Source organism: Cervus canadensis, chromosome 8 (assembly GCF_019320065.1).
Source record: "Cervus canadensis isolate Bull #8, Minnesota chromosome 8, ASM1932006v1, whole genome shotgun sequence".
NCBI classification, from domain to species: Eukaryota; Metazoa; Chordata; class Mammalia; order Artiodactyla; family Cervidae; genus Cervus; species Cervus canadensis.
Window position 1 is genome coordinate 470,336 of NC_057393.1, and position 23,628 is coordinate 493,963.

Here is a 23,628-nt window from a genome sequence, read left to right on the forward strand (position 1 = left end):
AAGAGGCCCCCTCCCCGCTCTCTGGATCTACTCACCTTGCCCTCTAACCCCAGGGCCCCAGGCCGGCCTGCAACGGTGGGTGGGAAGCACCCGCTGCAGTGGAGCAGCCCAGAGAGCTGCGTGGACTCAGATCCGGCTGTTTGTCACCTGGAGTTCTTGTTCTAAACTCCTTGTCACCTGCTGGTGGGGGAGGATCCTTGGTCTAGATTCCTTCCTTGGGGCTGTCCTTATTCTAGACTCCTCATGGGGGTGGGGGGGCATTTCCTTATTCTAGACTCAGGAAGCTGCAAAAGGACAGTGTCAACTTTTCACAAATGAAATTACGTATGGCCCAATTTAGGGCATTTTTATCCAACAAAGCGGATTGATTCCTAGTAAAGCACTCCTATCGTGGTGTGCCATGAAACCGCCCCCGTCCCCGAGGATGACCACCTCAGAGGCAGCCCAGGGGAGCCGTTCTACTCGCCAGGGTGGGGAAGCCAGGAGGCAGACAGCTGTCACCAGCGCCCCTCCGGCCGCAGCTGAAGGTCCCTGGGTGGGGCAGGAGGCCCAGCGAAGAAGCTCTCAGTCCCTCAGTGCCTCCCACTGCTTCTTGGAACCCTCAGTGGGCCTTGACCCCACCGACAAGAGCCCAGATTCCAGAACCAGCGGCCACAGCACAGCAGACAGGGCCAATCAGGTCGAGGTCTACATGTCCACGTGCTGGACTGCTGGGCTCCCGAGGTGTTGCCCACCATCCCTGCCCTCTGCCCCTGCCCGCCCCCTGCACGTCACACACTCGCCCCGCACACATGTGGGCACCTCTTACTCTCCCTGCCTGGACCAGCCTTCTGCCTCTGGAGTACTGGCCCCATTCCTGATGGATTTGGGGTCCCTTGGTGTTTCACAGTGACCACCCTGCTCACACCGGAGTCTGGGCATAGACCAGGAACCAGTCTAGGAGTCCTGCCCAAGTCCCACTTTAAAATAACCCCTAGGAGTTGAGCAGGGGAAGAGTGTCCACACCAGCCACCTTATAAATAGCAGGTTCCGGCTCCCTGCTCTCTACTACTGCTGGTGACCTGGGCAGGAAGACGCTCACAGCCTCTACTCTGGGGCCTGAGAGCAAGAAAGCCTGTGCCACGGCCCTGACACGCTTGGCTGCGACCTCCTCCCAGCCCCACAGTGAAGCCAGGGCAGCTGAACTTAATCAGAGCCCAGCAAGATGGCCCACATTCCAGACACGTCCACAGACACGCCCTAGAGACCTGCGGTGATGTCCAGACAAAGGCAAACCTCAGAGGATCTGCATCTGTGTGGACGAGGCCGGCACACCCACCAGGTCCCAGGAGGGGACCCCTTGGGCCATGTCCTGGCAAGACAGTGTCCCCATCCCGGACGCCGACTCCTTAGGGCCAGAGTGCTCCTTGCAGCCGTCCGCTGGACCCCTGGGTGGGCAGGGACCCCCTGTGGGCTGCACCGGGGCCTGGGCCCCCTGCACTGTTCGTGAGCCCGGGCCCCGCAACACGCAGGGAGCACAGAACCGCACAGAGTTGGCAAGCCTGCCCTGTCTGGAGCTCTAAGAATCCTCCAGCCTGAATTTCCGAATGTCCCAGGACTTTTGGGTGGCTACTGCTCTGCCCTGGAGGTGAAGACAGTGGGGCTGCTCTCCCGTGGGTGTGTGTGTGTGTGTGCACGCGCGCACGCCTGGGAGTATGCGTGCACACAGTGAGGACACCCAGAGCCTTCAGAGTCCTCCTCATCTCAAGGATCCCCTGAAGCTGAGAAGATGGGTCTAAATGAAAGTCCCATTCTGAGTCCACCACAGGGGAAGGGGACTAAATGGGGGCCCCACTGTGAGCCCACCATGGGGAAGGGAGACGTCTCCCTGCAGGTCAGCTTGTGGGGACACAGCATGATGAGGGGTCACTCACCTGGGGTCTGAGCAGGCTCCAGGACACATCCCCCCAAAGCCGCCTGGAGACCAGAAGGCTGAGCATGGGACCCCCGAGGACCTTCCAGGTGGGGCTATGCCCCTGGGGGCTGCCTCTGGCTGGCTGACCCTATTCTGCTGATGAAGGCTGCCTGTTGGCTGAGCCACCTGCCTCTGCTGGCCACCTCCTCTGGAGATGTGGCCAGAGGAATGGGGTCACAGGCTGCTCTGGGCACCCAGGGAGCAGCCAAACCATTTACGCTGCCCCAGCAGGTTCATGGCAGTGGCCAGAAGGTGATCTCAGGTGCCAGGGAAGGTGCCCTAACCTGCCACCCACACTGGACCCTCACACTGCTGACTCTGGTCACTCAGGGTGGTCAGCACCGGCTCAGCCTCGGGGGAAGGAAGCAGAGGCGCCCCTGCCGTTGTCCTGCTCCTTGGGCTGCCGGACTCGACTCATCGTGGCCGCAGGCACCTGCCGCCCCAGCTCTTCCAGGGCAGCATCTCCCCTGCGCCCCACTGGGCATCAGCAGGGCCGCTGGCACTCCGGCTCACAGCCCGGGCAGCGGAGGCACCTGCTTCAAGGCGGTGGGAAGGGTGTCCTCCTGGCGCCCTGGCTGCCACCACCAGCAGGGAGAGCCAAGCCAAGAGGCAGCCCTCTTGCTCTCAGATGCTTCTGCCCTCCCTCTGGCCTCCCTGGGGCTCAAGCCTGTAAGGACCCTCTTGCCAATTACGCAGGAGCAAGATCCTGGCCCCTGGCGCTGGGGAGGGGCCTGGGGGTGGTCCACAGCGGCACCCAGCGTCCTGAGGGGCCTCCTTCCCTTGGGCTCTCCTGGGAGCCACTTCTTGCCCAGAGCCCCGCTGTGTGTGCTGCAGGGCCCAGCGCCTTGAGGGGCACAGTGGACCCCGGGCGCTCTTGGCAGATACTCCATATCTCAGTTTCCTCTCTGGAAACGGGTGATGATACCCCAGAGTTTGATAGCCACAGATAGCCCCACCTCCACCACTGCCCAAGCCTTCCAGGAATAGCCGCTCCAGCAAGACCCCAGCTGGCGAATGTTTGAAGCTCCCCGAGGCGGAGACCCCAGCCCAGCGAGGACAGGAGGAAACGGTGGCTGGAAGGAGGAGCCGCCGTGGACCAGGTGGGAGAGCCCACCCTGGGGCTCTGCGAGCATGAGTGTGGGGTGCACGTGGGATGTGTGGGGTCAGCCACAGACAGGCTGCGTGCTGTTAGTCGCCAGGGGCCTGAGTCCTGGAGGCAGGGACACCACTTCCACGGGCAGGGGTCTGGGAGGTGGCAGGAGTGTGCGCCCACCCCCAGCCTGCCGCCCCCCCCGCCCGTTGGCACTTGGCAGGTGGGCACCAGCCAGAGGGGCTCTGATGGGACCACTGACCTTGGCCACCCATGCTCAGCCTCAAGTGTCATCCACCCTGGGGACTGCAGCACCACCACCACAGGCGTGCGTCTGTCCCTAAGCTTGTTCTGGAAGCTCATTAAAAGTTGGTGGCAGGCTCCCCGGGGTGGGAGCCTGGCCTCATCAACTGGCTCCATGAAGGGCTGCCACTTGTCTGGGGGAACAAGAGGGCCACTTTCTGTTTGCTTCAATAAACGAATTTTCCCAAATCTAACCACGCTTGAGGAGCTTGAAAGGTACAGAAGAAAGGCTTTTCAAAGCACAGATGAGTGTGAAGATGTGGTGTGTCACACGTGCCCACTCTTGTGTTTTTGTTCTCCCCCGTCCACTTTCAGGGCTCATGTTAGAGAAAACTGCTGAGTTCTTGTTTTTTCTTTTTTTTTTTAATTGAGGTATATGGTTGACAAACAAACAGTTGTACATGTGTAATGGACATATCTTGATGAGTCTGGAGATAACCAGCCATCTGTGAAACATTCTCCATTGCCTCTAAAAGTCCCTGTGCCGTTTTGTTTTATGTGATGAAACATTCAACATACGATGCACCTCCTGCTTCATACCTTACACCACACATGGCCCAGTTTCTCAAGCTCACTGCCCTCTCTTCCCCCAACTACTCCAGGTCTGAAGATTGGACTTCCCATTCTTCTTATTACAACTAAAGCCCTTGGAAAGACACGTCAACCAGAAGTATTTGCCTATATTTCTGAATAATTTCCTTATAATAAAGAAGTGCACTTCAAATCCATAATCTCCACTGACAAGACCACTCAAGAGATGACAAGGCCCAGCAGGGTTATCTCCAGAAAGGCCGGCCCTGATGCCGGGCTGGGTGCGCCCAGGTCCTCTGCAGGTCTGACCCCCGCTGTCGTCTGATGACCAGCGCCTTCTTCTCCATGATGGGGCCCTGGTCTCTCTCAGCTGCCCCTGCACTGGGGGTGAATGTGAGGCGGTGTGGAAGAAGGTGAGGGCCTATGAACGTATCTCATTCTAGTGACCTGTAATAATGCAGACAAATGCTCCTGCAGAAACGTGTTTAAAAGAAGAGTGAAAACACTGACTTAGTGTTAGAATAGGGCTCGTCCTGACCGCATTCCAGCCGTGTTGCTGACGTGATGGAAATCAGACACCACACGAGGCACCAGAAGACACGCGGGTCTTTCACGGTGTCAGAACAGGGTCTGGGGTCTGGACCTCACCCAGTGGGGGCTGAGGGGGTGGTAATGGTTAGTAAAGAGCCGAGAGAGGAGGAGTTTGTGCAGACACTCTTCTTTTGTGGGAGCAGGGATCTGCCAGTATGGTTGGAACCCTGGAGTGGGGGGCAGGGAGGGTCCTGGAGCAAGGAGCTGAGGGGAGGGGTGGTCTTCTCGAGTTCAGTTGGGAAGGGAGGTGGCAGCTCCTCTGGGCTGATGTAGCCCTTGGGGGCACCAGAACTCCCAAGAAGACACCCCAGGACATCCTGGGGATGCATCAGGGTCCATAGAGGAGCCTGGGAAGACCAGGAAGGGGCCCAAGGGCCTTGTCCCACGGCCTTGTCCCACTGCCAGACCCAAAAACAGCACAAAGCTGGCTCCCAAGAACCCCCCCACATGTCCCTACCCCTCACTGCATCCTGAGTTGAGGAAGAAAAAATCGGATCATGCATAAGTTTCCTGTGGCTGCTGCAAAAAACTACCACTAAGTAGTGGTCTAGAGGTGGAGCAGTAGCAAAAAACCTGCCTGCCACAGCAGAAGATGTAAGAGACACATGTTCCATCCCTGGGTTGGGAAGATCCCTGCAGAAGGGCATGACAACCCACTCCAGTATTCTTGCCTGGAGAGTCCCAGGGACAGAGGAGTCTGGTGGGTTACAGTCCATAGGGTCGTAAAGACTCAGACATAACTAAAGCAACTTAGCACATATATACACACAAGTGGCCTAGAACAACACAAATTTGTTATCTTATGCTCTATACCTTAGAAGTTCCAGGCAGGTCTCTCTAGGCTAAATTCCAGGGACCAGAATGTCTGGTTCCCTCTGGAGGCTCTCGGGGAGACCGCTTTCCTCACCTCTTCCCTGAAGGCCGCTGCATTCCTGGGCTTGTGGCCCCTCCTCCTTTTCCAAAGCCAGTCCCTCAGCATCTCCCTGACACTGTTCTATAGTCATGTGTCCTCCGGCCCCCTCCTCCACCTTTAAGGACCCTGTGATGACGCTGGGCTCCCTCGGGCTGTCCAGGGACTCCCAGCTCTAACTGCCCTGTCCAGGTGCTGCAGCACTCTCAGTTTCCAGGAGGATGATGTGGACGCTGTCGGGGAGGGGGTCAGCTTCTGTGCTGACCACCGGCAGGACGTGGGCAGAACGCCCCGCGTGGCTGTCCTGTCCAGACAGTCTGCCTCCCAGGACAGTCTGCTCTGCAGCTCAAGGTGGTAGGAGGCCTCTCCTCATCTGACAGTCATCAGCAAAGTCAACGATTTGGAAATGTTTCCATCTGAACGCATTTTAAGGAGCAGTTGGAAACAAAGGAGAGCCACGTTTTACTTGTGACGGGCAACTGCAATGAGAATCTTTATTTTTAAGCAGTCATCCAAAAAATAATTCTGCTTATAATTGCTATTACATGTTTCCATAATACTGTATGATCATTGGTTTTATTTTTCAAAGTGATACTTAAGTTTGTGCTTTTTAGGGAATTTTAACTGCACAGAAGTATATACAAAGTCTAAGTCCCACTGTACTCCCCAGGAGTCACTGCTTAGAATAGTCTCGTGAGGAACTTGCCCAACATTTTCATGGATGTGTTTTGTTTTATCACGATGTGCTCACACCACCTAGGACACGTTTCCAGGCCCTGTTCGTAACTTGCCTCTGTCTGCACCCCTGCCCAGGCAAGCGCCCTCCGCCTGAATCCCATCAGCGGGTGTGTGGGCTGCTTCCAATTTGTCTGATTGCAAACATGAAGTCCTGTGTGTGTCTCCTTGTAAAGTCATGTAAGACATGGACTCCTGGGTCAAAAATAATGATGCCACCACCTGCCCTCTGAAAGATTCTGCAGCACAGCATTTCTTTCCGATGCTGACATCCTGATAAAGTTGCTGAATAAACCACATTTCAATCAAGCCTGCCTGTTCTGTCAGATTCGCTCTCCTTCTCTAAAAGGAGTCACTGCTGAGTGTGCAGTATGAGAGCACAGCCAGACACACGGGAGGGGCGCCGGGAGAGGCTGGCAGTCAGCGGTGACGGCTGTGCCCGCTCCCCGGAGATGCGGAACGGTAGATAAAACTGGAAAGTGGCTGTTAAAAAGCTGCCAGAAATACTGTCAGTGCCTAGTGAGTGTACTCACCAGACACATGAACTTTAGCTAGAACTTCCTCCATGGACATGGAAAGTCCCTGAATATGCCCTGAAGTAGGCAAAATGTGAAAACACACAATAGAAGTTTTAAACGCAAAGGTGCTGAAACCATATGTAACTTGTGACAATATTGCTTTTGACTGTGTCTTTTAGGTTATTAATCATTGGGAATATTGATCACTAGAGTAATTGGTATGAATCTAGTGTGGGCAGATATCATCCACTTGAGTATGTTTGTGTATGTATGCGCTTCAGCTTTAGTTTAGTTTGAGGGAAATTCATTTTAAGTGAAGTAATTTATGGTGCGTTGGGGCAGACCTGCACATGTGTGTGTAAGACGGTCCGTCCATAACTGCGTCTGGTCCAGCCTGCCCCGACTGCAGGCGGTGTGCATGTATCATGACTGTCTCCACGTGGTACTTGAGTCAGACGTGTGCGTGTCTGTGTGTGACAGGGCGTGTGCACACCTCACCGCCTCAGTTGTCTGGGGACCTACCCTTCCCCTGGCTACTCAGGGCGCCCCCAGGAAAGCCCTCTACAGTCCAGGGTGACGCTGTCCATGGCAGCTCTGATGACCAGCGCCAACCGAGCACCTCCCAGCCACCTTCAAGGCCCCACGAACCCGGCAGGTCCCAGGACAACAAGGCTTCCATCTTGCCTCTGGGCACACCTGGGCTCCTGTGACTCAGCTCACACCTGGGAGCCCACACCATGGTTGTCCCACACCCGGATTCCTCCTCAGTTTCTGAGCCTGGTTCTGACAGAGCCAAACTCTGGTCCAGCCCACCTTACTCTGCTGATCTTCTGCCTGAGAACGTCAAAGAATTTGAACCTCACTCTATGACCTCCAGCTGCCTAAAGCCAGACATCTCCCTCAAAATGCCGTGTGGCTTAAGCAATGGCCAAGGATGAGGAGGCCGGGTTTCTTCCAGGCTGGGGGGTCTGGGCCTCCCCTCCCAGCCAGCCTCTCCCCTGGGACTTCCAGGCAGGGGTGGGGAGGGAGGGACAGAGGGAGAAGGACAGGAGGGAGGCCCATTGCCTTTGTGGACAGCAGCATATTAAAGACAAAATCTGGGGTCAGGCAGGCTCCAGCTGGTGAAGACGGAGCCTGGAAACCGCAAGTTTTACAAAGAAGTGAAAGACTCAGAACAGAAACCGATTAGAGCCAGTACTAAATATATGCTTGGACATAAAGGGCATCCGTGCCTTAACTACTTATTCACAAGTATGATTTAAACATGGAACCTGGGAAACACAGTCAATCATTCAGAGAATGTTACATAGAACAGAGGAGCTGCGCAGATAACGGAGAACAGAAAGCACTCTTGAAATACTGGAAAACTGGTGTGGGATGAGTGCCTACCTCAAACCATGCTCAACGATAAAGTCCAGATATAAAGTTTTGTAAAAGATGGAAGTTTTTGAAAATGAAAACACAGCATATCAGTTTATGGGATGTACAAGAAGCAATGTGCCTAAAGGGAAATACATAGGAGCAAACATCTACATTTTTAAAAGAAGAAAAATCTCTAACCAATAAAATTAAAACAGTAAGGAACCAGGAAAAAAAGAGCAAACCTAACTCAAAGTCAGTGGAAAGGAGAAAATAATGAAACTCAAGCTGATAAGTGAAACAGAGAACAGAAAACAACAGAGAGAATCAATAAAACCAGAAGTCAGTTCTTCAAGAAGATCAACAAAGTCAACAAACCTTTAAACCTTTCCCTAAGGGGAAAACAGATGCAACCAACTCAATAAGAAATGAGAGTGGGGACATCACTATTGACCCCACAGAAATAAACAGGAAACAAGGGGGTGCTTTGAACAGGGCTGTGCCAGGGGATTAGAGGACCTAGAAGAGAGGGACAAATTCCTGGACACACAAATGCCAACACCAACTCAAAAAGAAATATAAAAAATAAACAGACGTACAACAGGTAAAGAAATGTAATCAGTAATTCAACTCCTCCTAACGGAGAAAAGCCCAGGACTAGACAGATGGCTTCACTAATTCTACCAGAAAGCTAACAAATAACCAACACCAACCCTTCTCAAAATTCTCCAAAAATCAGAAAGGGGGACACTTCCTAATGTGTTCTGTGAGGCCAGCATGACCATAAGATGGTCAGACAAAAACACCACAAGAAAACTCCACACCAATACCTAAAAATACAGATGCAAAATCCTCAACACAATACAAGAAAACCAAATCCAATGGCACATTGAAAGGTTACACACTGTGACCAGCGGGATTTATCCCAGGAATGCAAGGGTGATTCAATATAAAAATCAATATTTATACCACATTAATAGAATGAAGGAGTAAGGACACATAATCAACTCAATGCAGGAAAATATTTGACAAAATTCAATGTCTTTTCATGATAAAAATACTCAGAAGACTAGGGATAGAAAGGAACTTCATCAACGTGATAAAGTATGAAAAACCCACAGTTGACGTCATCACTGATGGTGGAGCACTGCTGGGGGCAGGGCCACGTGAGACAGCAGCCTTCTCGCGGCAGTTCAGCGCCGAGCCGCAAGCTCCAGCCGGAGCACCGAGGCAAGTAAACAGAGAAAGGCGCCGACCCGGGACGAAGAACCAGCAGTGCCCTTGTTTCCAGACAGCAAGACTCGTTAGAAAACCCCAGAGTCTATACCCCCAAACTTACTGGAATTAATAACTAAATTCAGCAAAGTTTCAGAGTAAAAAATCAACATACAGAATCAACTGTGTTCCTGAAATAGCAATGAACAATTCAAAGTGGAAATTAAGAAAACAATTCCATTTATAATAGCATCCAAAAGAATAAACTATCTAGAAATAAATTTAACCAAGGAGGGAAAAGCTTACTGAAGACTACATTGTGAAGAAACATTGTGGAAAAATTAACAAAAATCTAAATAAATGGAAAAACATCCCATGTTCATGGATTAAATGACTTAATATTGTTAACATGGCAACACTACATCAAATGATCTATAGACTCAGTGAAACACCTATCAAAATCTAATGGCCTTTCTCTCAAAATTGGAAAAACTGATTCTAAATTAACATGGAATAGCAATGGGCTCCAAAAGCCGAAACAATCTTGAAAAAGAACAAAATTATATGACTCACACTTCCTGATTTCAAAACTTACAAAGCTATTACCCAAAACTGTGGGATTCACATAAGGACAGACTATAGACCAACAGAATAGACTTGACAGTTGAGAAGTAAACCCATACACCTATGGTCAATTGATTTTTGACAAGGGTATCAAGACCACTCAATGAGAAAAGAGTAGCCTCTCAACAAATCTCCATCTGCAGAAGAATGCAGTCCAACTCCCACCTCTCACAAGATACAAAAATGAATTCAAAATGGATCAAGAATGAAAACAGGAGAGTTAAAACTATAAAACCCTCAAAAGAAAACATGAGTAAATCTTTAGGACCTTGGATTTGGCAAAGGATTCTTAGATAAAACACCAAAAGCAAGAACAACAAAAGAAAAAAATAGATGAATTGGAATTCATAAAAATCAAGAACTTTGTGCATCAAAGAACACTATCAAAAAAGCAAAACATACAAAATGGGATAAATATTGCAAATCATATCTCTAATAAGGGTCCTGTATGTAAACTACATAAAAAGCTCTTACAATTCAAAAACTAAAAGACAAATAATCCAATTGAAAATGAGCCAGGACTTGAATAGACATTTCTCCAAAGAAGATGTACAGATGGCCAATGTGGAAAGATGTTTTGTGTCATCAGTCACCAAGGAAATGCAAATCAAAACCACAATGAGATACCACTTCACACCCACTAGGGTGGCTATATATTTTTTAAAAACAGAAAATATCAAGTGTTGGTGAGAATGTAGAGAAATTGGAATGCTTGTACTTTTCTGATAAGAATATAAAATGGTGCAGCCTCTGTGGAAAATAATTCCGCATTTCTTCAAAAAGTTAAACATAAAATTCTCACGTGACCCAGCAATCCCATTTATAGATATATATCCAAGAGAACTGAAAACTGGTACTCAAGCAAGTATTTGTACACAAATGTCCATAGTAGCGCTGCTTACAACAGCGAAAAGGTACGAACAACCCTAAGAGATGGGCAGAGAAGGAGGAGGTGGTGTACACTCACAACAGCATGATTCAGTCATAAAAAGGAGCGAAGCACTGATTCAGGCCACAACACGGACGACCCTTGAGAACATCAGGCTAAACGAAAGAAGCCAGACACAAAATGCTACATACCATATTTCAAGCAGCAAATAATCAGAATAGTATCAGATTATAAACCAAAATATGAAATAAATGCCCATGAGTCTATACTGATATAAATGAATGATTGGATAAAGAAAGAAACAAGTAGAAAAGACAAATTTTCCATGAAGAAGAACTGCAAGTAACTTAACTCTATATCTGTCTCTCAAGGAGGGAGAGTATGACCCTTAAATGGGGGCTGATGTAATGACCTCCTTCCAGAGAGGACAGTGTGGATGCAGGAGGGTGATGTGACAGGAGAGGACTCATGGCCTCAGCCCCGTGGTCAAGGTCAACAGCAGTGACGGTCCTGCTGACGGTGTGGATCTAGACACAACGTGATGAGAAGGGCACTTTATCTCCGCAGTCTTCCTCCCAAAGACCCATAACCTCGGTTTAATCATGAGAAAAACATGAGACAAGCCCCAATTTGGGGACATCCTATCAAATAGATTACCAAACTCCTCAAAATTGTCCAAAAAAGTATGAGAAACCCACAGCCAAGTGGAACCTAAGGAAACATGACAACTAAATGTAATGTGATTCTGGATGGGACCCTGGTACAGAAAAAAAGACATTGGGTACAAACTAAGGAAATCCAAATAAAGTATGGACTTTGGTTGATAATGTATTATACTGGTTCATAAATTGTAACAAATGTACCCCCACACTAATACAAGATATTAGCATTAGGAGAAACTCTGTATGGAATGTATGAGAACTATCTTCGCAAATTTTCTATAAATCTAAAACTGTTCTAAAATAATTTTGAAAAATTAAGGACTTCTGTTCATCAAAAGTCATCTTAAAGAAACTGAGAAAAGCTATAAACTGGAAAAAATATATTTGCAAAACATTATAAAAATTATAACATACTGATGAAAGGAATCAAAGATGAACCAAAGAATAAAGAGATAGATCACGTTCATGGATTGGAAGACTCAATATTGTAAAGATGTTAATTCTCCCCAAACTGATCTAGATTATATTCAATTCCAATAGAAATTACAACAGAATACTTCATGAAATCAACGAGCTGAATCTAAAATTTATGGAAAGGCTAAGGAACTGAAAGAGCCAAAACTATTTTGAAAAACAAGAATAGTCAGAACATTCACACCAGCTGGTTTCAAACCTATAAAGCTGTCGTAATCAAGGCAGTGCAGAATCAGAGAGATGACAAACTTAGAGACAAACGGAACAGAACAGAACCCAGAAATAGACCTGTGGACACAGATAATTCGCCAACACAAGCCCATATTCTCAAGCATAAAATGAATCTCACAGGGCTCAGATTTATGCCCAGTGTGCTCTCTGATTACAAAGAAGTTAAAGTAAATCAATAACAAAAACATCTCCAGAAAATCTCCAAACATTTGAAAATTTTAAAACACTCTTCCAGATAACCATGGTCTACCCATATAATAGAACACACATCGTCAAAAACATGCTGACAGAAGTCAGACAAAGAGGGGATATTGGGTGGTTTCATTCTGTTACAGTCTAGAAAATAAGTAATCTGCGAAGAAAAGACTCAGAACAGTGTTGCCTCGAAGTGGGGGGGTGAAGGGTTGACTGGGAAGGAGCGTGCAGGGTGCTTCTACGGTGAAGGAAGTTTGTATCTTGAGGAGGTGCAGGTTCACGCATCTGTGCATTCATCAAAACTCATCAAACTTAGCATCTAAGGTCTGTGCACTTCACTGTGTAAATTACACCTCAATAAAGAAATTTAGAAGAGTGTATAAATAACACCTGCAAGTCAATAAGAATGTGGAGAGAAATGGGCAAAAGACACACACACACACACACTCATAGGCATCTCACAGAAGCAGAAACGCTCATTGATACTAACCATACCAAGAGCAGCAGAGAAAGACAATTCATAGTGCAACACTATTTTTACCCTCTCCACTCGCAGAGATTAGGAAATCCACCACACCATCTGTTGGAAAGGATGTAGTTCGATTGTATGAGGGTAAGCCATACAGCCACTCTGAGGAGAGAACTTGGCATTTTCTTGTAAAGTTGCATGTGAAGTTCACCCCGAGCGCTCCCATTCGTAGGTGTAGCTCCAAGAGAAATTCTGGTGCGTGGTGCTCAGGAGCTGTGCACAAAGGACAAAACTACCAATTGTGATGCAGAGGCAGACGTGATAGAATGTTATTGCCCAGGTGTCAGAATGAATGCAGAACAGCTACCAAGAAGAGAAAGAATCTTAGTACAAAAAAGCAAGACCCAGAAGACAGCATGTAGCATAATACCCTTTGTCATAACATTTGAATACAAGCAAAACTAAGCAATATCTATAATTAAAATGCTTTAGGCAGCAGGGGAATCCCATGAATGGTCCCTGGAGAGGGAGGGGGAAGCTAGGGTCACTTAGTAGCCACTGTCTAGGTCTCGAGTTGAGACTAGGTTTACCATAGTTCCATTATTTTACAACTAAATGAATAAATAAATGCCGAGCATGGGAAGGAAATAAAATGAATGCTATTGTGTAGCATCCACTCCCCTTTGAACCCCAGGCGAGGGCCTTAAGGCTGAGAGCCGGCTCAGGATGGGCCTCACCAGGGCCAGGGCACCTGGAGGGCAGGCAGCAGGCCAGACTCTGTTTATCCCAAGGGGAAGGCGGGAAGCCCCCACACCTTACCTCATATTCCCTTCTTACATTCCCTCTGGGGACCCTGCAGATTGCTCTGAGAGTCCCACAGGGGTGAGAATTCTCAATTAAAGTCCTCCAGAAAGCCAGGGGGTGGCAAGGCTACTAATGAGCACCATAAAAGCCACCTGGCCACGAGGCAGGGGGACCCAGGGAGACCCGGAGTGCTTCTCCAGGCCCTGGCTGGAGAACTGCAGAAACGTGGAGGAGGCTGGAGGTAACAGCCTGGTCTTGAGGCAAAGGGCCTGGGGGTGCTAGGCAGGCAGATTTTCCTAGTGCCCCCAACACACACCGCCAAGCTGCTCGGCCCAGATAGCAGGGCTCCTGGGGCCCCAGCCCTGATGCCCTGGGTCCAGGCTGGCACCAACGCAGATTCTGCAGACCCTTTGCAGGCCCAGCCTCTTCTGCCACATCACTCATGGTCTCATGTCCCCAGAGACTGGGGCACAGCCCTCCATCTGCTCTGTTCCCCCCCTGCACCCCCACTAGCCCTGAGCCCTCCTGCAGCCCCTCCCCACAGGGCTGAGCATTGCTGCTATTGGGGGGGGGTCTACGAGCCCTTTCGAGGTGAGCCAGGAGCACCCCAGTTCAGCCTCTGTGCAGCACAGGTAAACATAGGAGGAACAGGCTGAGGGTTTCCCAAGAATTCCACTTGCCCGCAGGAATCCCCTCCACCTCCAGAGGGGTTCTCTGGTCCTGCCAGTGAGGCGAGGGACTGAGGAGGCGTGGAAGCCCCAGAGGCCGGGAACCGGCTCTGCCCCAGCCTGCCACCTCCGACCGCCCACCTGTCCTTCAGACACCCAGCTCCTGGGTGTCCTGGCCCAAAAGTCCCAAACCACCCACCCCCTTAAAGGCTCTGAGTGGACTGCTTCCACCATCTCCCAAAGGCCACTTTCAAGCTCAGAAAACACAGGATACAGACCTCAGGCCAGCTCAAGACGGGTCCACGTGGGGAAACCAAGGTGGGGATGAACCTTCCCCCCCACCCCCAGCCCCAGGCCCACAAATCCGAGGCCCAGATTTTGCTCACCCCTGGAGATCCAGCTAACCTTCTGATGGAAGTGGTGTCCTTCCTGAGGATGAGGGGCCCACATGGAGAAGGCCAGGGAAGTGCCTGGACACACAGCTAAGACAGCACACCAAGCATGCAGAACAGGTCTTCTCCCCTGCGGTGTGCACACATGGACCTGTGTGTGAGTGTGCATGTACATGGGTGGGTGTGTGTACCTGAATGTGTGTGTGTGCATGCACCTGGGTGTGTGTGTGTACCTGAATGTGTGCACAGGTCCATGCACCTAGATATGTGTGTGCTTGTGCATGCACCTGGGCGGGGGGGGGGGGGGTGCAGGAGTGCACCTGGGTGTGTGCATGTGTGCATGCACCTAGATGTGTGTGCATGTGCCTGTGCCTGGGTATGTGTGTGTGCACGGGCACGCACACTCCCACATGTGGCTGTGTACGCGGCCCTGGGACAGGGAGCCGTGCACACCTGAGCGCTTCCACGTGAGAGTGGACGTGAGAGGTGTGCTTGTGCCCACTGGTGTGCAGGCAGGCCCCCCTGCCAGGGGTTTGTTCAGGGTGAGGTGTGCGCTGGGTTAAGGGTATGGGTGTCAGTGCTGCAGCAACTTTGAGAAGGGGTTATGGTCCTCCCACCCAGCTCTCAGGACCCAGTCTCCCGCCCAGCACACATCACACCTGCCTCTCTCCACTGTTCCAAGGTGCTCAGAAGTGACCCCCCTGCCAAGAGGGCTATGAGCAACTCCACGAAGACGTCGGTGACAGAGTTCATCCTGCTGGGCTTCCCAGAGCTGTGCCACATGCAGGGGCTGCTGTTCGGGGCATTCCTCACCATATACACGGTGACCATCCTGGAGAACCTGGTCATTGTGGTCACTGTCAGAGCCAGCCGTCGACTGCACACGCCCATGTACTTCTTCCTGGCCAACCTGTCAGTGCTGGAGACCCTCTACACCTCAGTCACCATCCCCAAGCTGCTGGCTGGCCTCTTGGCCTCAGCAAGGACGATCTCCTTCTCAGGCTGCCTCACCCAACTCTTTGTCTTCCTCTCCCTTGGCTCCTCCGAGTGCTTCCTCCTGGCCACCATGGCCTATGACCGGTACCTGGCCATCTGTCGCCCCCTGCGCTACCCAGCCATCATGGACTCGGGGCTCTGCCTGCGCCTGGCCCTCAGCGCCTGGCTGGGTGGCTTCCTGGCCTCCTGCGTGTCCACAGCTCTGATCTCCCGCCTCAGGTTCTGCGGCCCCAACGTCCTCAACCACTTTTTCTGTGACATCTCACCCCTGCTGCAGCTCCCCTGCTCTGACACCACCACCATCGAAGTGCTGGACTTCGTGGCAGCCCTAGCTGTGCTCGCCACCTCCCTGCTGGCGACCGTGATCTCCTACACCCACATCGTGGCCACGGTGCTGAGGATCCCAGGAAGGGCTGGCCGCCAGAAGGCCTTCTCCACCTGCGCTTCCCACCTGACCGTGGCGGCCCTCTTCTACAGCACCACCACCTTCATGTACGCCCGGCCTCAGGCCATCCGCTCCTTTGACCTCAACAAACTGGTGTCCGTGGTCTACTCCGTTGTGACCCCACTGCTCAACCCCATCATCTACTGCCTCCGGAACCGTGACATCCACGAGGCCCTGGGCAAACTCCACCGGGCTCCTGGCCTCTCCTAGCACCAGCAGCAGGAGGAGGAACTTCAAACCCTCCCCACCCTGTCATCTGCTCGCCGCCACCAGCCCACGCACCAGGTGGGCCCCAGCTCTCTCCCACCAGCGCAGCCAGCGAGCTCCCCTCCTCCCCCCTCACCCTGAGACACAGGAGCAGCAGCCAAACGCCAAAGGCACCAGCTGCTGCTCTCAGGGAACTTCAGCACCAGAGCCGGGGACAGCTCCTCAGCCCAGGGTGAGCTGGGCTCGGCTCTCGGATGCATTTTAAAATTGCTCTCTGGTTCTTCTCACAATTTCGCTCTTCTCCATCACATTCCTGGTCTTGTTTCTCTCCTTGCACGTGTACAGGTCCTTGCATTCTGTCCGTGACCTGCTTTCTGCACTGGGCTGTCTTCTGTCTAGACTGCTTTGTCACCATGGTGTCTGCGAGCTCTTATCCGGCACGTGAATCCCTCTTCTTTGAACTGCTTTTTCAAAATTTGTTTAAATTTGACTTTTATCCTTTTGTGTGAGCCCCCGAGTTCCTTAGCTTGCTTGGGCTGCCATAACAAAACACCACAGGGACGTCTCTGGCAGTCCAAAGGCAGGCTCTGTGCTTCAGTCCTTGGTTGGGGATCCAAGATTCCACAAGCTATAAGGCACAGGGAAAAAACAGTACCACGGACAGGCTGGCTTAGACACCAGAAACTCATTTTCTCACAATTCTGGAGCCTGGAATCTGAGATAAGGTGTCAGCAGGGTTGGTTTCCTCTGAGGCCCGTGTCCATGGCTGGTACCCAGCCATCCTCATGTGGTCATCCCCGGGTGCATGTCTGTGACCCAATCTCCTCTTATCTCCGCTTATAAAGACACAAGTCACATTGGGTCAGGACCACCCTGATGACTTCATTTAACCTTTTCTCACCTTTATAAAGATCCATCTCCAAATATAATCACATTCTTAGGTGCTGGGGACAGGACTTCAAAACATGAACAGTGGGGCCACAATTCAGTCAGCAGTAGGTTGCTTTAAGAACTGCTGAGGTTCTTACTGGAGCTGCACGGGGTTAGGGGTGAGCTGTGCTGCCTCTTTCTCCCCTGTTTATGCAGGTCTTCCTTTATGTTCCTTAATGATCTGTTTGTTTTCGCCATAAAGATCCTTTGCATTCTGGGAGGTTTTTTATAGAGTGCACTGTTACTCTGGATGGCATTTTATTTTCTACTATTTCTTGTTTTGGTAGAGACTTTCTGTTTTATCTGCCATCAGACACTCATGTGGCTGCAGTCATAAAATGTGCAGGTAGCAATCTCTTGAACCAACGGGGACAAGCAGTCAAGCTGTGGGCACTGCAGGGCCAGCAGAGCGGCCCCACTGAGGATCCCAGACCCAGAACGCCCCTCCCCACCTTCCACCTACCCTCTGGCCTGCGTGTCCAGCCTGCAGTCCTCAGAGGGCAGCAGCAGCTCCCAGCAGCTCCCAGCACCAAGGCCACAGTCCCGAGTGGGGGAAGGGGAGGGGAGACGCGCAGGCTCTGCTGGCCCCTCCTTGGGGAGCAGAGCCCCGCCCAGCACCCTCAGAGCACACTCTGGTTCCCCAGCTCTGCCCAGTAGAGGATTCCCCAGTTCAAGGCATTGGGAGTAAGCGGTCACCCACAGAGTGCACAGCTTCTTCAGGGCACGGCTGTCTCCTGGGCTCAGGCCTGTGATCAAAAGAAGTGGTGATGGTAGGAAGCGTTCCTCGCTCATATTTTTTGACAAAACATATTTAAAGGCTCTCCACTAAATATGAAATCTGCTGAGGGTTTATCTGAAATACAGCTTTAATCAAGTTTAAAAAGTCATTTCTATGGCTAGGTTTCTTGGCCTTTTTCCCCACAAATGAATGTTGATGGAAATCAAATCAAATCACATAACAATATGTAAGTGTATCAAATCAACGTGTTGGACATCTTAAATTTACAAAATGTTACGTGTCAGTTCCACTCAGTTCAGTCGCTCAGTCGTGTCTGACTCTTTACGACCCCGTGAACCGCAGCACTCCAGGCTTCCCTGTCCATCACCAACTTCCAGAGTCCACCCAAACCCATTCCATTGAGTCGGTGATGCCACCCAACCATCTCATCCTCTGTCGTCCCCTTCTCCTCCTGCCCTCAATCTTTCCCAGCATCAGGGTCTTTTCAAATGAACCAACTCTTCACACCAGGTGACCAAAATATTGGAGTTTCAGCTTCAACATCAGTCCTTCCAATGAACATCCAGGACTGCTCTCCTTTAGGATGGACTGGTTGGATCTCCTTGCAGTCCAAGGGACTCTCAAGACTCTTCTCCAACACCACAGTTTAAAGCATCAATTCTTCTGCACTCAGCTTTCTTTATAGTCCAACTCTCGCATCCATACATGACCACTGGAAAAACCATAGCCTTGACTAGACGGACCTTTGGTGGCAAAGTAATGTCTCTGCTTTTTAATATGCTGTCTAGGTTGGTCATAACTTTCCTTCCAAAGAGTGTCTTTTAATTTCATGGCTGCAATCACCATCTGCAGTGATTTTGGAGCCCAAAAAAATAAAGTCAGCCACTGTTTCCACTGTTTCCCCATCTATTTGCCATGAAGTGATGGGACCAAATGCCCTGATCTTAGTTTCCTGAATTTTGAGCTTTAAGCCAACTTTTTCACTCTCCTCTTTCACTTTCATCAAGAGGCTCTTTAGTTCTTCTTCACTTTTTTACATGTCAAATATATTTCAATTTTTAAAAAAGACATTTAAAAATTAAGAAAATGCTCTTTTTTGCTCAGGCCTTTGGCACATTTTCATCCTGCTGGGAAGCTCCAAGCCACTGATGAGACCAGAAGGCGCCTGATAAGCAGGACCAGAAAACGCAGGGCGCAGCGGGGGCCGCCCTCACCGAGCTCCTGCACAAGGGAGCTGCGCCCCGGAAGGCGGGGCTGAAGTCCAACAGCCAGATTCTGCCTTCAGGATGCGTGTCAGGGTTCAGTTAACGAAGAATCGCAAAAGAACTCAGCTTTTATACTTCATGGTGGTTGTTTGATTTTATTGAGGAAAACGATGAGGGGCTGGTTGCTAGATTTCGTCACAAAGGTCATGCTGTTGGTGACATTACTGGAGTCGGCTTGAAAGTCATCAAATAGCCAACATCTCTCTTTTGGCCTTAACTCAACATTCAAAGGAGACGGCGATGGCACCCCACTCCAGTGCTCTTGCCTGGACAATCCCATGGACGGAGGAGCCTGGTGGGCTGCAGTCCATGGGGTCGCTAAGAGTCAGACACGACTGAGCGACTTCACTTTCACTTTTCACTTTAATGCATTGGAGAAGGAAACAGCAACCCACTCCAGTGTTTTTGCCTGGAGAATCCTAGGGACGGCGAACCTGGTGGGCTGCCATCTACGGGGTCACACAGTCGAACACGACAGAAGCAACTTAGCAGCAGCAGCAACATTCAAAAAACTAAGATCATGGCATCCGGTCCCATCACTTTATGGCAAATAGATGGGGAAACAATGGAAATATTTAGAGACTTTATTTTCTTGGGCTCCAAAATCACTGCAAACAGTGAGTGCAGCCATAAAATTAAAAGATGCTTGCTTCTTGGAAGAAAAGCTATGACAAATCTAGACAGCATATTAAAAAGCAGAAACATTATTTTGCTGACAAAGGTGCATATAGTCAAAGCTATGCTTTTTCCAGTAGTCATGTATGGATGTGAGAGTTGGACTGTAAAGGAAGCTGAGTGCTAAAGAATTGATTCTTTTGAACTGTGGTGTTGGAAAAGAGTCTTGAGAGTCCCTTGGACTGCAAGGAAATCAAACCAGTCAATCCTAAAAAAAAAAATCAATCCTGAATATTCATTAGAAGGACTGATGCTGAAGCTCCAATACTTAGGCCACCTGATGCAAAGAACTGACTCACTGGAAAAGACCCTAATGCTGGAAAAGACTGAAGGCAGGAGGAGAAGGGGGCAACCGAGGATGAGATGGTTGGATGGCATCACTGACTCAATGGACATGAGTCTGAACAAGTTCTGGGAGATGATGAAGGACAGGGAGGCCTGGCGTGCTGCAGTCCATGGCGTGGCAGTCACACACGACTGAGCGACTGAACATCAAAAACAAAAGGAAGAAGAAAGGACCAGGATCCTATGTTGATAGTGAAGGCACGATAGTAATACATTTTCATAGTCAAAAAACCCAAAAAACCAAACATAAGAGAAGTGAAATGTGCTGTCTTCTTTTTCTGAGAAAATCATGAGTGCTTCTCTCCCTTTGTGCAGCAATAGGTAAAGTGTGTCCACAGACAAAGCCGCCTGGACCTGAGCAGTAGTGACCTGCTTTTAATGTACTGTTGGGCTCAGTGGCTAATATTTGTTTTTATGTTTTGGTTTTTTGGCCACGAGGCATGTGGGATCCCAGGTCCCCAAATAAGGGTTGAAACTTCACCCCTGCATTGAAATGCAGTCTTCCCACCAGGGAAGTCCCAGTGGCTAGTATTTTATTTGAATTTTTCATGTTAATATTTAAACATAAAATAGTCTAAATTTTTTCCTGTGCTTCCCTCACATCTCTTAACAGAAAAGGCTTAGGGCCTTGTGAAAGGGTTCATTAGCCTCACTCCACGGCTCCTCTTACAGAGTGCCCTTGACTCTCCTCCTCCGAAGCAGGGGTCCGTCAGACTCAGAGTCCAAAACTATGCCCTTTCTCTTATATCTGCCGTCTTGTTGCTGTTCATCCAAAAAAATGTCTTCACTTTGTAATTCAGTTCTCCTGTTGGCTTTTTGCAGCCTTGTTTTCTTACTTAGTCTTACTTAGTCTCAACTTTTGTCACAGCATCCTGTTCTTATACAAACACAGTATCTCCCCGTCTTTCTGAGCCTATGGATTATTTTTGCTTTTTTAGGTTTTTCTCTAATTCCTCAAACTTCTTGAGCCTTTTCTCCCTTTTCTCTGCTGTGGTCTTTATTGTGTTGCAGACTTTCCTTGCCGGCTGCCATTTAGGCTTTCACACGACGGCTGTCTGGGAGGTGCCGGGCAGGACCCTTGAGCACGAGGGGGCAGGGATGTCCCTGCACTGGGGGCCCTCCGAGCGCAGGTGACAGAGAAGGTGCCCAGTGTCAGCTGCGGCACTGGCCAACGCGGGAGGCCGAGGGTCACGGGACCTTCACTGCCTCCGGGCCCACCCGCCCACTGCGCTCCAGGCTCCAAGCCGTGGAGCCATGTGAGCAACTGCCCCTGACTGGCGGTGCCCCAGGAGAGGGGCCAGGCCCGGGCCGGCCCTGGGAAGCAGGTCCCTACGGCCAGGAAGGCGTGTCACGCCTGCTCCCAGGGCCGGGAGGGGGCAGTCACAGTCAGACCCCATGGGCGAAAATAAGACAAGGTGGGCTCCCAGGGGACACACCGGAGTCGGGGAAGGGCGCTGAGAGGCCACAGCTGTGTCCGTCCCCGCAGGCCCCACGCGGCATCCTGATCTCGGATGAAGTGCCCTTGTTTCCTGGAAGTGAGCAACTCGCTGCAGCTGTTCTGTGCGTGGGACCCGGGAGTCCACCAGAGGATGCGAGCTGTGGACGAGCCCCGCCCCTCCCACCGCATCGCCACAGCAGCCCGAGGCCTGGGGCCAGCAGGCAGCTCTCAGCCGCGGCCCTTCTGGCCCAGGTGGCATTTGAAACCAACAGGACCTGAGCCTGCCCAGGACAGCGTGGGACGCGGCTGAGCCTTCAAGGACCACGAGGATCTGATGGAAGTGTAGAGAGATGGTGTCACAGAGGCGCTCTGCATCCCGGGGCGGGGGGAGCGCTGTGTGAGAGGGCGGGTGTCCCCAGGGGGAGCAGCTCCCCGGGGGGAGGCCTAGAGTCTGGGGTTGGGAGCGGGCGGGGAGGAGACTCGAGGACAGACAAACTTTGGGAAGCAAGTCGGAGCCAGGCCCAGGGGTCCAATCCGACGGGACCTGGAGGCCCGCTAGCTGGAGCAGTCGGGTTACAGGTGGTGGGGCCGCCTGCAGGGCCCTGGAGGAACCTGAGCAGTAGCCCCTGGAGGCGGGAAGAGGGGTCCCGGCGCCCTTTTCCCAGGCCTGGAAGGGTGCCTGCTAGGGCCGGTGCTGCTCAGGGTCTGGGACGCCCTGGAGCCCTGGCGAGCTGTCCTCTCCTCTCTGGAGAGGAGCCCGTGTGGACACACCCCCCAGAAACGGACGGAAAGAGGAACTGGAGAGGGTGTGGGGGAGATGGGGCTTGGAGTGGCGGGGGACGGAGTGTGCGAAGTTGGGGGGAGGACGGATGCGGTGGAGCTGGGGGTGCGAGGTGCTGAAGACAGCGGAGCTGACTGGTATCGGGGGACCAGTCAGGATGAGGGTGCGCAAGGGATGGAGGACCGGGCAGCGAGTGAGGGGGTGCTGGGCAGACGGGGGCTGCGCCTGCGAAGGCCCGCCCCTATCCCCTCCCGCCCTTCCGGGGGATGAGCCTCCGCGTCTGCCCGCCCCACGCCGAGGGCGGAGGCCGCACGCACATCCCCGCTCCGCTCGGCGCCCGCGGGGTCTCCGCCACAGCCCCCATCCGCTCGGGCCGCAGTCCTCGGAGTCGCCGCGGTTCTGCCCGAGGCCCGCGGCTGGTAAGGCTGGGGGGTGGGGATGGGGGTGGGGGTGTGTCTGAGGCCGGGAGGCGGGTGGAGCCGCCGCCCGGGGGTCGCCTCTGGTCCCGCGCCCAGCTGCGAGCCAGGCGGTAGCGGGAGGGGTGAGCGCGAGGCAGAGCGGGCGGGAGGGGGCGCCAGACTGGACCCCTCCCGCGGGGTGGGGCTCGCAGCCCGTCTCCGGCCCCGGAGCCCCGGGAGGGGCCTGGGAGAGCCGACCGAGGCTCCCTGCTGGCCCCTCTCCAGACCCTCACCTGCTTCCTTCGGGCGTCGGACCTGGAAACGCAGCCTCACCCCAGTGGCCGGTGGGCCTGCCAGCCCTGGAGGCCCGAGGTGGTCCTTCCGGAGCGGCCCACACATGGAACCCCCTCCCCAGGCCTGAGCGCCCTCAACCGCAGGGGGCTCACAAGCCCCATTCTCTGCCCCGACTCCACTCCCCACACAGAATAACCCCACGGCAGAACCCTCACCCCCAACCGCCCCTTCCCGGCTATTGAACAAGACCCCCATCCCCGCCCCAGGCCCCAGGCCCTCATCCTCAGGCAGGCCTCCCCCCAACCCACTCCCCACTCCTCCAGCAGTCGAGGCCCCCAGGTACCACCCAATGCTGAGCCCGGCCCTGACCCTTGAGCCCCCGGTGCCCAGGCCCCGAACGCCGCCCCGCCTCCCCGAGTCCCCGGTCCCCAGCTCCTGAGCACCCCGTCCTCACAGCAGCTGAGGCCCCCTCCTCCGTCCTGCAGGTTCTGCTCCAGGAAC

General features: G+C 52.0%; 1 pseudogene; it reads left to right on the plus strand.

Moving 5' to 3' along the window:
- Window positions 1-1,346: 1,346 nt before the first annotated feature.
- On the plus strand, window positions 1,347-16,265 carry LOC122446014 (annotated as a pseudogene).
- The last annotated feature ends 7,363 nt before the right edge of the window (window positions 16,266-23,628 follow it).